General features: G+C 42.3%; 1 non-coding gene across 1 annotated transcript; it reads left to right on the top strand.

Annotated features, from left to right (window-relative positions):
* The first annotated feature begins 12,634 nt into the window (after positions 1–12,634).
* On the top strand, positions 12,635–12,759 carry LOC127210369 (U6atac minor spliceosomal RNA). The gene has a single exon (XR_007833280.1). It is a non-coding gene; the product is annotated as a U6atac minor spliceosomal RNA (small nuclear RNA).
* Positions 12,760–13,192: the final 433 nt, after the last annotated feature.

Raw genomic sequence — 13,192 nt, 5'->3', positions numbered from 1 at the left:
CAGGGCCTGCTTTCCCAGATGAGGGGCAGGGTCAGCTCGATCTCTCTATTTTTAAAGCAACAGCTTACCAGGTAGCTGGCTGAACTGAGACAGGATCAAGAAGGAAAACAGTGTGTGTATGGAAGACAAGAAATATAGTAAGTTAGGAACGTACAAGTAATTTCTCATAGATAGAAGTTGATAAAGGCAAGAGACAGGGCACCGGTAGTCATATAAGAGGGGATTTTGTATTGTGCACTAATATTTTTAGTTTATTCCATCAGTTTGAAGCGATGGGCAGAATGATCAATTTTTATACTTATAAATATTATCATAGAAAGAGATAGGAAGCTGGAGTCTAGATGAAACTTAACCAGTAGATGTGGGGAAGCTGTTCATGGGGTGCCCAGGATGACAAACAGTAGGAGAGTGTGGGACTCCTTAGGAGGTCTACTGATACAGTCTGGGGACACATTTCACAAGGGGACTTGGAGAGGGTGGCTCTCAACCTGTTGTTTGGACTTTCAAGAATGGTAGATTTTTTTTTCCAATCAGGAAAAAATATGTAAGAAATTCAGTAAGATATTTTTACTTTAATTGGGAAATGGTGGATTAAAAAACTCTATTTTAGATTGTACTGATTTTGAAATGCCTGTGGGAGATCTGTGCCAGGTAGTTTCCTGGTTAAAAGACTAAGCATTGGGAACAGAGTGCTTGGGCCATAGAATAGCTCCATTGTGTTTTCTGGGTGACCTCAGTGTGCATCGTTTAGCATCGTCTTTTAGAACAGTGGTGATGAGTATAGAAAGGCAGTTGCCACATGCTCTCATTCAGATGAGGAGGGTATGCAGGCTGACCTCACAGAAGTAGAGAGTAACATAGCGGCTTCCAGAAGCTGGGGATGGGGGTGGAGATGGGATTTTTAAAAAGCCCCACAAAGACATAAAGAAACAGACAGATAAGAGAAGAGATGCTAATACTCTAGGATGCAGTGGGGTGACTAGATATATGAGAGGATTTTGGTACTTCCAAAGCAAATAATGAGCATTGGAGATGATGAATATATGTTAGTTACTTTTCTTTGATCATTGTAGGTTAAGTACATGCATATGTTGCAGTCTCCTACAAATGTGTACAAGTATCATATACCAATTGAAATAATTAAAAAAATATTTCCAAATAGCAATAATAATAGTTTTGACCTCCTAAGGTTATTGTGGGGTTTGTATGACTTAATACATACCAGATTCTTAGAACTGTGTCTCGCTTTTGCCAAGCGCCTACAATTATATCCTGTTTAAATAATAATAATAATGTCAATCAGTTGGAAATATTAAGTCTAGACTCAGGCTTGAGTTGAACATTTTTGAGGTTATCTCTAATAGGCAGCTGTGGGCGTCAGGTGTCTCTTACAAAGTAGTTGGATATTAGTCGACTGTCTTCATTTCAAGGGATGGTGGGTATGTCCCCTTACTTTGAACCCGCATAGATGTGTGTGACTCATATGCTGCAGGTGAAAATGATACCGCGTGGCTTCTGAGGCCAGGTCAGAAAACACCACGCAGCTGCTGCCTTGCTAATTATAAAACCCTGCCCTCAAGTCCCAAGCTATGCGCTGCAGGGAAGCCTCGCCCTGCGGGAGTGTGTTTGGACCGAGTCCTCGTGACTCCAGACTAGGTACCGAGCACCGGCTAAGAGCCCCTCTCTCCAGTCTGTCTTAGTCCACTTGGGCTCTTGTGACAAGAACACGGTGGCCAGGGGTGCACAACAAAATACCAAAGTCCCCTATTTCTGGAGCCTGAGAGTCCAAGAGCAAGGCGACGGTAAAGCTTGTGTCTGCTGCCTCCTGGCTGGCAGATGATCTCCTTTTGCTGTGCTCTCTGCCTTTTGCTCTATTCTCTTCCTCCTTTTTCCAAAGACACTAGATCTCAGTATGATGCCCTAACTCATAAACCTCATTAAAACTCAATTTCCCCTCAAGGGTTTCACTTCATAATATTCACGGTCCCATTACATTGTGGTCAGATGCAAATATCTGTGGTCGCACACATTTTGTCCCTCACACATGTCTAGCCTGTGAGTCGCCCCGAGCCTGGAGTCCTCTTAGCTTGGACTCAGAGGTTCTGAGTCAAGAGGACCCGTCCTCACTGTATCCTTTCCAGATTCTTGGCTCTCCGTGTGTGGGAACGTAACAACATGGGTATTTTTAAGCTTCTAAATGTTAGGGTAATTTTTTTTTTTTAAACCCAGACAATAGTAGCAGATGCTGGTTGAACATGCGCATAGAAATTAGGCATGCAAGGCAAGAACAGATGGTCATTGATTAAAAAAACGAGGGACAGTAGAAACAGAAGCCGTTAAAGCCCAGGAAAATAAGAGGGACATGGATGATGAGGTCCCTTTTACGCCAAGTTTGAGGTAGAGGGCACACGAGGAAAAAGTCCAAGGAGGGATGGAACGCAAGCCACGTAGGATGCCTGACAGACTTGGCAGTGATGAAGTTCCTGGGGTGGGGGAGGGCGGCGTTTAGAGCCCTGTCAACAGTACAGAGAGGGAGTCTGTCATGGCTTGAAAGAGAGTAGATGGAGAGGTGAAAGTAAGAAACTTGTTAAGGACAGCAAAGTGCAAGCAGGGGAGGGGCGCGGGGGGGGGCGCGGCTGGGAAAATCAGTGATGAGATGAGGGTGCCTGCTCAAAAGAAAGTGTGCGCGGGGACACCCTCCCCTCCCTTCCCCCACCCTCCCACCCCCTCCCTCACCCTACCCCCATTCGTCTGCCTGTCTGTCTTCCTTCTCCGAGAACTTTTCTTTGCTCCTAGAAATAGAGCAAAACTGCTAAATAATGGCTCAGAGAAACTCTCCTCGTCAAACCCAGCCAGGCCTTAGATGTCTTGGCACAGCACAGCAGCCCCTGCGCTGACTAGCAGGTGGGGTGGACTCAGACCCCTTTACTGAAGTCCTCTACATGGTACTTAGGTTAGCGCCCTTCCTCGCTTCTTCTCCCCCTACCTACTTTTCTTTGTGACTGTTGTTTAAGGCAAGGGTATGCAATTGTTTCAACGTGCCTTTTCCCCTCAGCCAGCTTGATTTTTATATGAATTAAAACAGATTAGACGCTCATTAGAAATGCAAATTTCTAGGTTTCCCCATTCAAGAGATTTGAATTAAATTGTAAAGTCCAGATCCATTGTGGGTGGTCTGCAGACCACACATTAGGAAACAGTAACTCAAAGCAGGCCATAGGATTCTAATTTTTTTTACGTACTTACACACACAGTCTTATACTGTCCCTTCTTTCTGGAATATTGGGATTTTTTTGTTTGTTTGTTTACGACATCCTATTGTATTTTTACTTTTTCTGGAAAAACTCAATTGATCATCTGTATCTACATTAATCTTTCTCCTTACCTAACTTTTATTATTATAATTATAATTATTATTATTATTATTATTATGATGATGATGATGATGATGATGATGATGATGATGATGTGTGTGGTGGTAGGGAATCAAATCCACATCTTCATACTTGCCAGCGGATGTTTGTGCCATAGTCTCTGTCCTCAGTTCTCAGCTCTTATCTACGGTCAGTATAACATTATCTTGAATTTCACTTTCCTCCCATTTAGCCAAACACCTGGCAATGGATGGCAGGCACCAGAGACTAAACAATGGGCTCGGAGTGGGTCTGAATTTTGAGAGGCTCAGATTTTTACTAGGATGCCTTTTCCTGATGGTGATTTTTTTTTTTTTTTTTTTTTTTTTTTAACATTCTCTGTCAGACATTGGGCTGCATTTCAGGGAAGGGCTGTTTTCTTTAGAATCTGCCATACCGAGAGCCCAGAGCTGGCCACTGGACACTTTGTCAGTGATTAGGTGGAAACGGCTTTTGGAACTGAGACTTGTTGGATGGGGCAGCTACTGCTTCCCCTTCACCTCCTTCCTCAACAATAGCCCTGGAGGGAACGCCATCCTTGAAAGTTGCCACTCTTCTTATTGTTTATGGTTTCACCTCCCTCTTCAGCTCCACTTTGCTCTGTGGCTGCTGTTGCGTGTACTTGCTGGTCTGGCTGGACAAACCAACACATTCAAAAGCCTGGGCAGCCAGCCAATGCTCCCAAGCCCTTCCCTGCATTGTGTCTGACTTCCTCTTTGGTAAAAGCCCATGTGATTTTCATGGTTTGGGACATTTGGGCCCTTGTGAAATCTTTCCGTGGGAGTTAGCTACGCTGAGTCCCAGGCTTTGTCTGCCCTCTGTCCTGGCAGGAGCCTGCACTGTTTCCTTCCCACATCCTTGCACTCCTTGAGGTGGGTGGGATGATGGTTCAGCTTAAGTTCATTTGGTAGTCTGCTCTGAAATCACACTGAGTTTGCCCACTGTTTGTTCTGAATTAACTAGTGACAGTTAGTGGAGCCGTCAGAATCCTGGAAAATGTGGATTGGAACTTTGGGATGTGAGTAGGGGCCTCTTCTGCCCGCCAGATTCTGTCACTGAAGCAGCTGCCATGTTACTGCCAGCTCGCTCGCTGACTGCGCAGTTGTGAAGAAAGAAGGGGTGTGTGTGTGTGTGTGTGTGTGTGTGTGTGTGTGAGAGAGAGAGAGAGAGAGAGAGAGAGAGAGAGAGAGAGAGAGAGAGAGGGATAAGAAATATAGAAAGAGGCTGAGGGAAGGAAAGAGAGGAAAACAGAGAAAGAAATTAATTTTAGCCCATTTTTCTACTTAAGGAGATTGCCAGGGGACATTTCTGTTTTTATCTTTACTGAATTATTCTCAGGTTGGATTTTAATTTGAAAGAGAGAATCTCATTTCCTGCCATTGGCAATTTGAGAAATGCTAATAATAATATTATTATTATTATTATATAAATATATATTTTATTATTATTATTATTATTATTATTATTATTATTATTATTATTATTATTATTATTTCTGAGGATCTATTCTGGCTCTGTGATGGTGGATGGATTAGGAGGGCAACCGTGAATTGCTAGGCAAAGTGCTAAGCAGTTAACATGGTCTCTGTTTCTAATCCACACAGTTGGGCAAACCTGGTGTTTTAATCCTAGGGCACAGGGACTACGTGAAGAAAGGTCAGGGAACCAGCCAACATGGCTCTGCTGCTGTCTGCCATACCTGTTTTCTTAGACTTCCTCATGCTGCGCCTTGCTCATATGCCAGGCTTTCATTGATCCTAGATTCCTCTAACCTCCAGTAGCTGTTTGGTGCAATGGTTTGGATCCATGAAAGACTGACAAAGCTATAATATTGGAGTTTAATTCTCCACAGGTGTCTTGGTTAGGGTTTCCATTGCTGTGAAGAGGCACCATGACCACAGCAACTCTTTTTTTTAAAAAAGTAATTATTTTACACTCATAAGCTCCTTATTTTTTTTTAAGATTTATTTATTTATTACATATACAATGTTCTGCTTACATGTACACCTGCACACCAGAAAAAGGCACCAGATCTCATTATAGATGGTTGTGAGCCACCATGTGGTTGCTGGGAATTGAACTCAGGACCTTTGGAAGAGCAGACTGTGCTCTTAACCTCTGAGCCAACTCACCAGCACCCCACAGCAACTCTTAGAAAGGAAAACATTTCACTGGGGCTGGCTTACAGTTTCAGAGCTTTAGTCCATCATCATCATCGTGGGAAGCGTGGCGGCGTGCAGGCAGGCATGGTGCTGGTGAGGAGCTGAGAGTTCTCAATGTAGATCCACAGACAGCAAGGAGGAGACTGTGTTCCACACTTGGCGTAGCTTGAGCAAATATAAGACCTCAAAGCCCGGCCCCACGGTGACACACTTCCTCCAGTAAGGCCACAGCTCCTAATAGTGCCACTCCCTAAAGGCCAAGCACTTAAACACACAAGTCTATGGTGGGGGCGCGAGACCTATTCAGACCACACCAGGGAAGAAGGTGGAATCGTCAGCCTCCTGGAAGCCTGTGGATTCTGTGGGCTGGAGCCTGGAAATCCCTGCCAGAGTGGGTTTCAGACAATTAGAAAATATCTGATCTTTTACCAAATGGTGTTTCACTCACTGGCCTTCCTTGGGCCTTCGACTCCCTCTCCTCATTCCTTTGTGTGCTTTTAATGACACCCCAGAGATCGAGCAGAAGAACTAGGGTGTATATTTACAGCAGAAACACAGCTAAACCTACTCTTCAGTAACAGGGACCATGTGTTCTGAAGCGTTTCTATTTGGAGTCCGTTTATCATCGCTATAAAAACATTTCAAATGAGAGCAGAGTGGACAGGAAACCAGGGGAATTCTACAGGGAGCTCTGGCTGTAGATGGCTGCCTGCCTGGCTCTGGTTAGTCACCAAGCGGAGCACGCATGCTAGCATTTCATCTATCACAACCCTTGGCCTGCTTGCTCCCTGAGCATTTCCACCTGTGTCACCACCAGACCCACGCTGGCCTCTGAACAAATCCACCATGTGTGTTCTGCACTAGACCTGTCAGTTAAGTCAAGAGAAAACTTAGTTCCTTACTGAGCTGTGTCTGGTTCTACTTTTTGAAAATCAGTCCCTTAACTGGATGAAAAATGGATATCATAACTCATGACTACTTTATACAGTACACATGCAAACTCTGTGGAAAATGCTGTATTCTTAGTGTAGAACGTAGGCCAACATATCTCATCAAATGTCGACGTATGAGGAAGGAAGGTAGAGCAAAGAAGGTAGAGCTTTCGCTATGATTTTTCTAGCTTTCTGGGGGTGTGGGTCAGGAAATGAACATTTTAGGCTGATATCCTGGTCATAGTTGGAAGGACTGTCTTCTCTTTGAGCACTCTTCACTGAGTTTTAGACGCATGTTAGATATTCACGGTTTGAATTAAAGTCAAAGCCAGTGAAGGCTCCAGGGGCTTAAGTAGCCTGTTAAACGAGACCATCTCTGGGATGCTGGGATATCAGGATCATCTATATTGTTTTCTCTGACATTTATCTCCAGGTGTTTCTTGGATATTTGTGTACGTTTCTCCTGAATGTCATCTGTTGCCATATTAATATCATTATTTGAACTTCAAAATCCATGGTGCTTCCCCTTTGAAAATAAGGCCTGATTTTCCAATCAAGTCCTCCTGTCCTGTCCTGTCATCTCCTCTCTTGTACTCTCCTCTCTCCTCCCCTCTGCTTGCTACCTCTCTTCTCTCCTTTCCTCTTCTCTCCTCTTCCTCTCTTTCATTTCATTCCCACCCCCTCCTCTTGGCTCTCCTCTCTGTTTTCATCTCCTCCTCTGCTTTCCTCTCCTCCCTTCCTTCCCTCTCCTTTTCCTTTTTCTTTATTGCCCACTTTTCTCTCCCCTTTGACTGAATCTGAGGTTCATATATCTACTTGATTTTTAAAACCAGGAAAACTAAAGGCAAGCTTTTCTAGAATCCAAGGCTTCTCACCCCTCCCCTTTCCTATCTTCTGTTCTGGTAAACAGCCTAACTGTAACTTGACAAGGCTCAGGCCTTAGTGAAGGTTTGCACTTCATACCCTCCTCATTTTGAATATGTGAATAGGTCATTAAGCACACCTTGGGCATATGATGGGTCACCAAGCACACACTGAACATGTGATGGGTCTCCATATTTTGATACGTTATAGGTCATTGAGCATACCTTGAACATGTGGGGATCACCATGAGTTTGAAGTCAGCTTGGGCTCTGTGGTGATATCTTGAATTGAGACCCTGATTCAAAACAATACACATCTGGTGCTTAATGGAATTTACTATTTAATCCTTGAGCCACAATCTTCTTGGCCCTGGAATTCATTTGTTCATTCACTTATTAACTAGTTGATAATGGATGATGAATGGCATGCAGTGTTTAGTCTGCTCTAGACACTCTCAAGTGACTGGGAATATAGCAGTGAGCATGAAAATGGTGAAGGCCCTGCTTTCGTGTGGCTCACATTCTAGTAGATGAAGACACTACATGAGTGCACCATGCAGTTTACACCTGAAGGTTATGGAGGCAATGGTCTCCAGTGATGAGATTATGGGTAATTCAAAGGCATAGATGTGACTCTCTAGGCTCTTTCTTTCTACAGTATTCCTTGGAAGATCCTCCCAAGTAGGTCTATTTTAACAGAGATCTTTGCTGGTAAGAAACAAGCATGAGGTCCAAGAGAACAGTAGGCGTCCCATCTCTATGTGTTCAGAATGCCATTAGCAATTTACAAGGACTTCTAGATGACCTGTGCACTGCTTCTGAGAGGCTGAGGGAGGGAGTGCTAGCAGAAGGAGACGAGAAGGCACCCAAAGAATGTTAGGCGTTGTAGGCATGGCAAAGGGGTTGGCTTTTTTAATCTAGAAAGGGGGAGGGATGTGTCCCACAGGGTTTGCATTTTCAAAAGATTATTGTAGAACAACATGTATCAGGGTGAAGAAGAATGAAAAGACTAGAATATGAATGGTGGGAATGTAGGTGCCATGGAAATCAGTCTGGCCATTCCTCACAAAATAAAAGTCACCCCACAGCATTGACGTATGAAAACACAATGCTCAGTGAAAGAAGACAGACAGGCCACACATGGTGGCATACTCCTATAACCCTAGCCCTCAGAGGTGCTGAGGTGGGAGGCTGTGAGTTCAAGGTCAGGATAAGATATCTAGCCAAAGGTGCTGCTGGGTATCCTAGCCTACCCACTGCCTGTCTACCAGCAGTGTGTAGACTGAGTCCAACTCTCTCACTCAAAATGAAGCCAAGCAGGCAGGTAAGCAAATCCAAAGCAGACAGAAAAGGCCTCAGACTTTATCTGAGTGTCTGGAAGAGTCCATAGGAATAGAAGACATCAGTGGTGTCAAGGGGCTGCAGTGAGTTGGGGATAGAAAAAGTGACTACCCAATGAATGTGGGGTTTTCTTGCAGGGTGATAAATGGTGGTGACGGCTGTAAAAACCATGAATGAACATAATTCCACTGAATTGAACACTTTTGTAAAATGGTATTAATGGTAAATTTGATGTTATTTGCTTTAATAAGGATCAGGCTTCCACAACAAAGCAGGAGGCTTAAACAACCAAAATATGTTATCTCCCAACTCCAGAGGCTGGGACTTCTAAAATGATGGTAGGGACTGCAGGGTTGATCTCTGGTGATTGCTCTCTCCTTGGTTGTACATGGCAGCCTTCTCTGTGTGTGCTTGTGTCTTTTCTCAGTGTGTGTACATAGGAACAGATGAGAGGGATGAAGGAAGACCAAGAGGGAGGTGAGAAAGAAGAGAAAAGAAAAGGACAGAGGGGAGGAGAGGAGAGGAGAGGGGAGGAAAGGAGAAAAAAAAAAAGCCAAGTTCCTTTGTGTTTCTTCTTAAGTGTATTAATTCTACTGAACCAAATTTGTGATCTTATTTAACCCTTTACTTCCATATTCCAAGTGCAGCCGCAGGGAGGGATAGACCTACAATATATGCATTTTAGAAGTGAGCAATTCCTTCCATGATATTATGATGTCAGTTTTACAGTGATAACGAGGGTAAAGATTGGTTACTTGGGGAATGTAATCACAGTAGTTACGAGATGCGTGTGGGGGTACGAGAGATGACGGCACTACAGAAGAACATCTGCTCAGCGTTCCCCCTTCTTGTTTTCATCTAGAGATGCTTGCCCGTCATAAAAGTGTTTGCTTCTCACCCCACCCTCACTCGCTCATCCTGTTGCCTGGTTGGTGGATAAAGCCACCAGTCCACATCTCTAACTGGGGTGGTGTATTCTACTAACTTGCTGTAAATATAGAAGAGTCTGTGCCTTCTCTTCGTGGGCCAAGTGAGGTATCAACTCCATTCTGTAAACGCAAACTTCCCTCCTGGGGCGCCATCAGTGCCCAGTCTGTGGTGGCTTTAGCAGGCAGATATAATGGCAGTTGACTACAAATGAAATCTGTTTCTCTCATTAGTTTTGTCCTGGGAGCACTGTTGTGACTTCTATATTCCTGAAGTCTTTCATTTCCTCCATGGAACCTTCTAATCTTGGCTTAAATTCTGACTTTTTCTGAAAAGTGGTCTCTGACCTTCTCCACTCTCTGGAGTGACTATGTACTTGCCTTTTGAGTACAGGATGGGGTGCATTCCCCAAACCTGTTAAATACTAAACGCTAACACAATCGCTTCTTAAATGCTCTCTCTGTAGAGATGAGGCCACATACGTCCATGTACAATATATGTTATACTAGCTGTAAGGAGTTTCCAAAGGCATCAAGCCTTTAATTTAATTTTTTTTTTTTTTTTTTTTTTTTTTAGAAACAGGGTCTTATTGTGTAGACTGGCATGCCCCAATTCACAGTGCTGTTCCCGCCTCTGACTCTTGGGTGTTGGGGCTACAGGTGTGTGCCACTGTGCCCAGCTGGCATTAAAGTTTTTTGAGACAGGGTTTCTGTATGTAGCCTTCGCTGTTCTGGACTCACTTGAACTTACAAAGGTCCACCTTCTTCTGCCTCCCAGAGTGCTGGGATTACAGCACACTCCACTGTGCCTGGCTGGCACTGAACTTTTAAAAGATAAGTCTCTTCTTGCTTCCCATAGTCTATGTGATTTCTGTCACACAACTGTGCAATGACTGTTCAAAATCTAATGTGAGATTCATTGTTCTTATCTCATTTCTTTGTCCTTCTCTACTGATAATTTCATAAAAAGCATCCAATGTGTTTTAATCAGGCTCCCTCCACACGAATCCCTTCCTTTTCTTCAATGCCATTTTGCCCTTCTTTTTTTTTTTTTTCTCTCCCTCTCTAACCCACAGAGCCCTCTTAACACTGCCAGTATGTACACAGGTATGGGACCATCGTCTGGATCATGTACAGTTAGCCTCCCTGAAGGAAAACTCCCAGGCACTGCATCCTTGAAGGAAACTTACTTTTCTTTCCCCAGCATCCATCAATTATCATAGCATCTCACTAGGAGTGAGACTTCAAAAGCACCTCCCTAGTCCCTGCTGGGATTTTGACTGGCTTGCTCTTGTGTGGGCCTTATGCATACAGTCACAGCTGCCATAAGTTCCTATGTGCAAGAGTTCTGTTTATCCAGTAAATAATGTTAACTGAACACATAGGTACCACTAGGTTGGATCTTGACAGACATTTAGCTTGTAAATTCCAAGTTCAATTTACAGAAAGTACCCAACAAGGTAACTAATGTTCTTTCAAGTTTTTTTTAAAAATAAATACATAGCTATGATATTCAACTAGACTTTGTAAACTTCTTTAAAGATTTTCTGATTTCCTACTCCCCTGACAGCCATAGAATGATAGCATTTTGGGGTTGATTATCTGGAAGTCAATAAGATAGGTTAAATTGGTATGTGTTTTCAACCCTTTGGATAAACAACAAACAAACAAACAAACATAAAACAGTGACAGAGTTACTTCTACTCTCTGAAATGGGAGAAAGTCAATATAAGTTATATATTTTTATAGGTGCAAAACTGATAATCTATCACAAGGCCATTTATATTGAGAGTTACTTTTAAACTGACTGCATATACATTTTCATCTGGTTTTTCTATATCTAAGGGCCTTGCATTCCTTCCACAGTTATCTGGCCTCCTATCTGTAGTCTAACAGCTTTTGAAATGGTTGTAGTCAGCTTGTTAATGCTGCATTTAAAACTCATGGTTTGTGTTTCTATAATTTTTTTAAAGTAGGGAACTGATTTGTTGATTACAAATCCCTTGATAATTAAGCTGTAAAATGATTTCAAAGCTATTTTGAGATATTCTAGACATCTTTTTAAAATGCATCTATTGCTTAAAAAGATAAGCAAAACAGATTTAATGTTATGTTTGTCTACAAGTGAAATACAAATGATGAATTACATTTCCATGGAAGCATAAAATTTGAATGAAGCCAAACTTAACAGGAGATTCACATCCACAGTTACCAAGAAAAAGCAACCATCAGGGCTGTCATCCCCTTCGTGTGACACATTGGGAGATATGCTTCGTTGTCTAGAAAAATATGCTGTATTGTTTCTCTAGTGGATTTAACTTAACTCTCCAACTTACTCTGCACAGTAATATAGGAATAGGGAGATTCCTGAGCTAACTATTATTTTGAAAGTGGATGAAATGGTGACTGACTTGAAGAGATGGGAGGTAGCTTATAGGCATTCCCACAACTGGAAATGTGTTCGATATGGATACAGATGAAATGTAGATGAAAATGTATAATTCCCAACTTTATTTTATAAAGCAATTTAAATAGAAGCCACCACCCTTATGAGAGCCAGTACTATGTACAATGAATATGCACCAATAAAAATATTTATGTTCACAAACACATCACAACACAAAACAAATAAAAAAGAAGACACAGAATAATGCTCCCTAGGGGCTTTAATATTGCTTTGTCATCCAGCTGTGATGGGAAGCCAGGCCAGGGACAACTGGGACATTCAGAATCCTTGATATAATGTCTTCTTCTTGATGCTGGTCCCCTGTGGCCCTCAAATTAGAAACAATATCATGACTAAAAGTTTCTTAAGAAAGCCCTGAGATTTCTATGTTGTTATTTCCTGTTATGAAATACAACTTGGAACTTCTTTTATTATTATTTTTCTATCTTCCATTAAGGTCTTTATGGTTCCTTTTTGGATTAATGAACATACTTTAATTTATTTAAAGAAGGCTATGGTGTGTTGTATAATTTATTTAAGAAGACCACAATGTGTTATATACAAGGCAACTTTTCTTTAGCACTTCCCTTGATAAGGACAGAAAAGGCCTTGGGCCTTATAATTTTGATGATTAAGGCATTGCTATTTAGTTAAAGAAGGTTATACTGACATTTTTTAGAGAGCACACATACACGCACACACAGAAAAGGTCAAAACTGAGATAAATGCTTATGATTTTTACAATTCAAATCTTGTACTTAAGTTTTTCTACCAGTCAGTCAGCATGAATGAAGAAAGACCATTCTTTGCTATCTTCTATGAATCTTCTCTCATTTGAAGTAAATACTCTCAGTGAAAATGCATATTTGCACCACAAGTGCCCTGTAATAGAAGTCTGCCTGGATATGTGTGGAGGACTTGTGAGTCCACCAGACACTCAATGTATATTTTAGTAAAGGGTGTTTACAGGAGCACCTCTTTCTGGATGCACTAGTTCTAAAGGAAGAGAAAACAAGAGGTTGGATATATATTCAAAGGCTGTAACAAGTCTGTGGGTTGGCTTAAAAGGTAAAGGTAATTATCAGTGTAGTAGGTAGGTAATTTCAGAG

This window comes from Acomys russatus, chromosome 27, assembly GCF_903995435.1.
Source record: "Acomys russatus chromosome 27, mAcoRus1.1, whole genome shotgun sequence".
NCBI classification, from domain to species: domain Eukaryota; kingdom Metazoa; phylum Chordata; class Mammalia; order Rodentia; family Muridae; genus Acomys; species Acomys russatus.
Note: the sequence above shows the minus strand (reverse complement) of the source record. Positions and strands in the feature narration are given on the sequence as shown.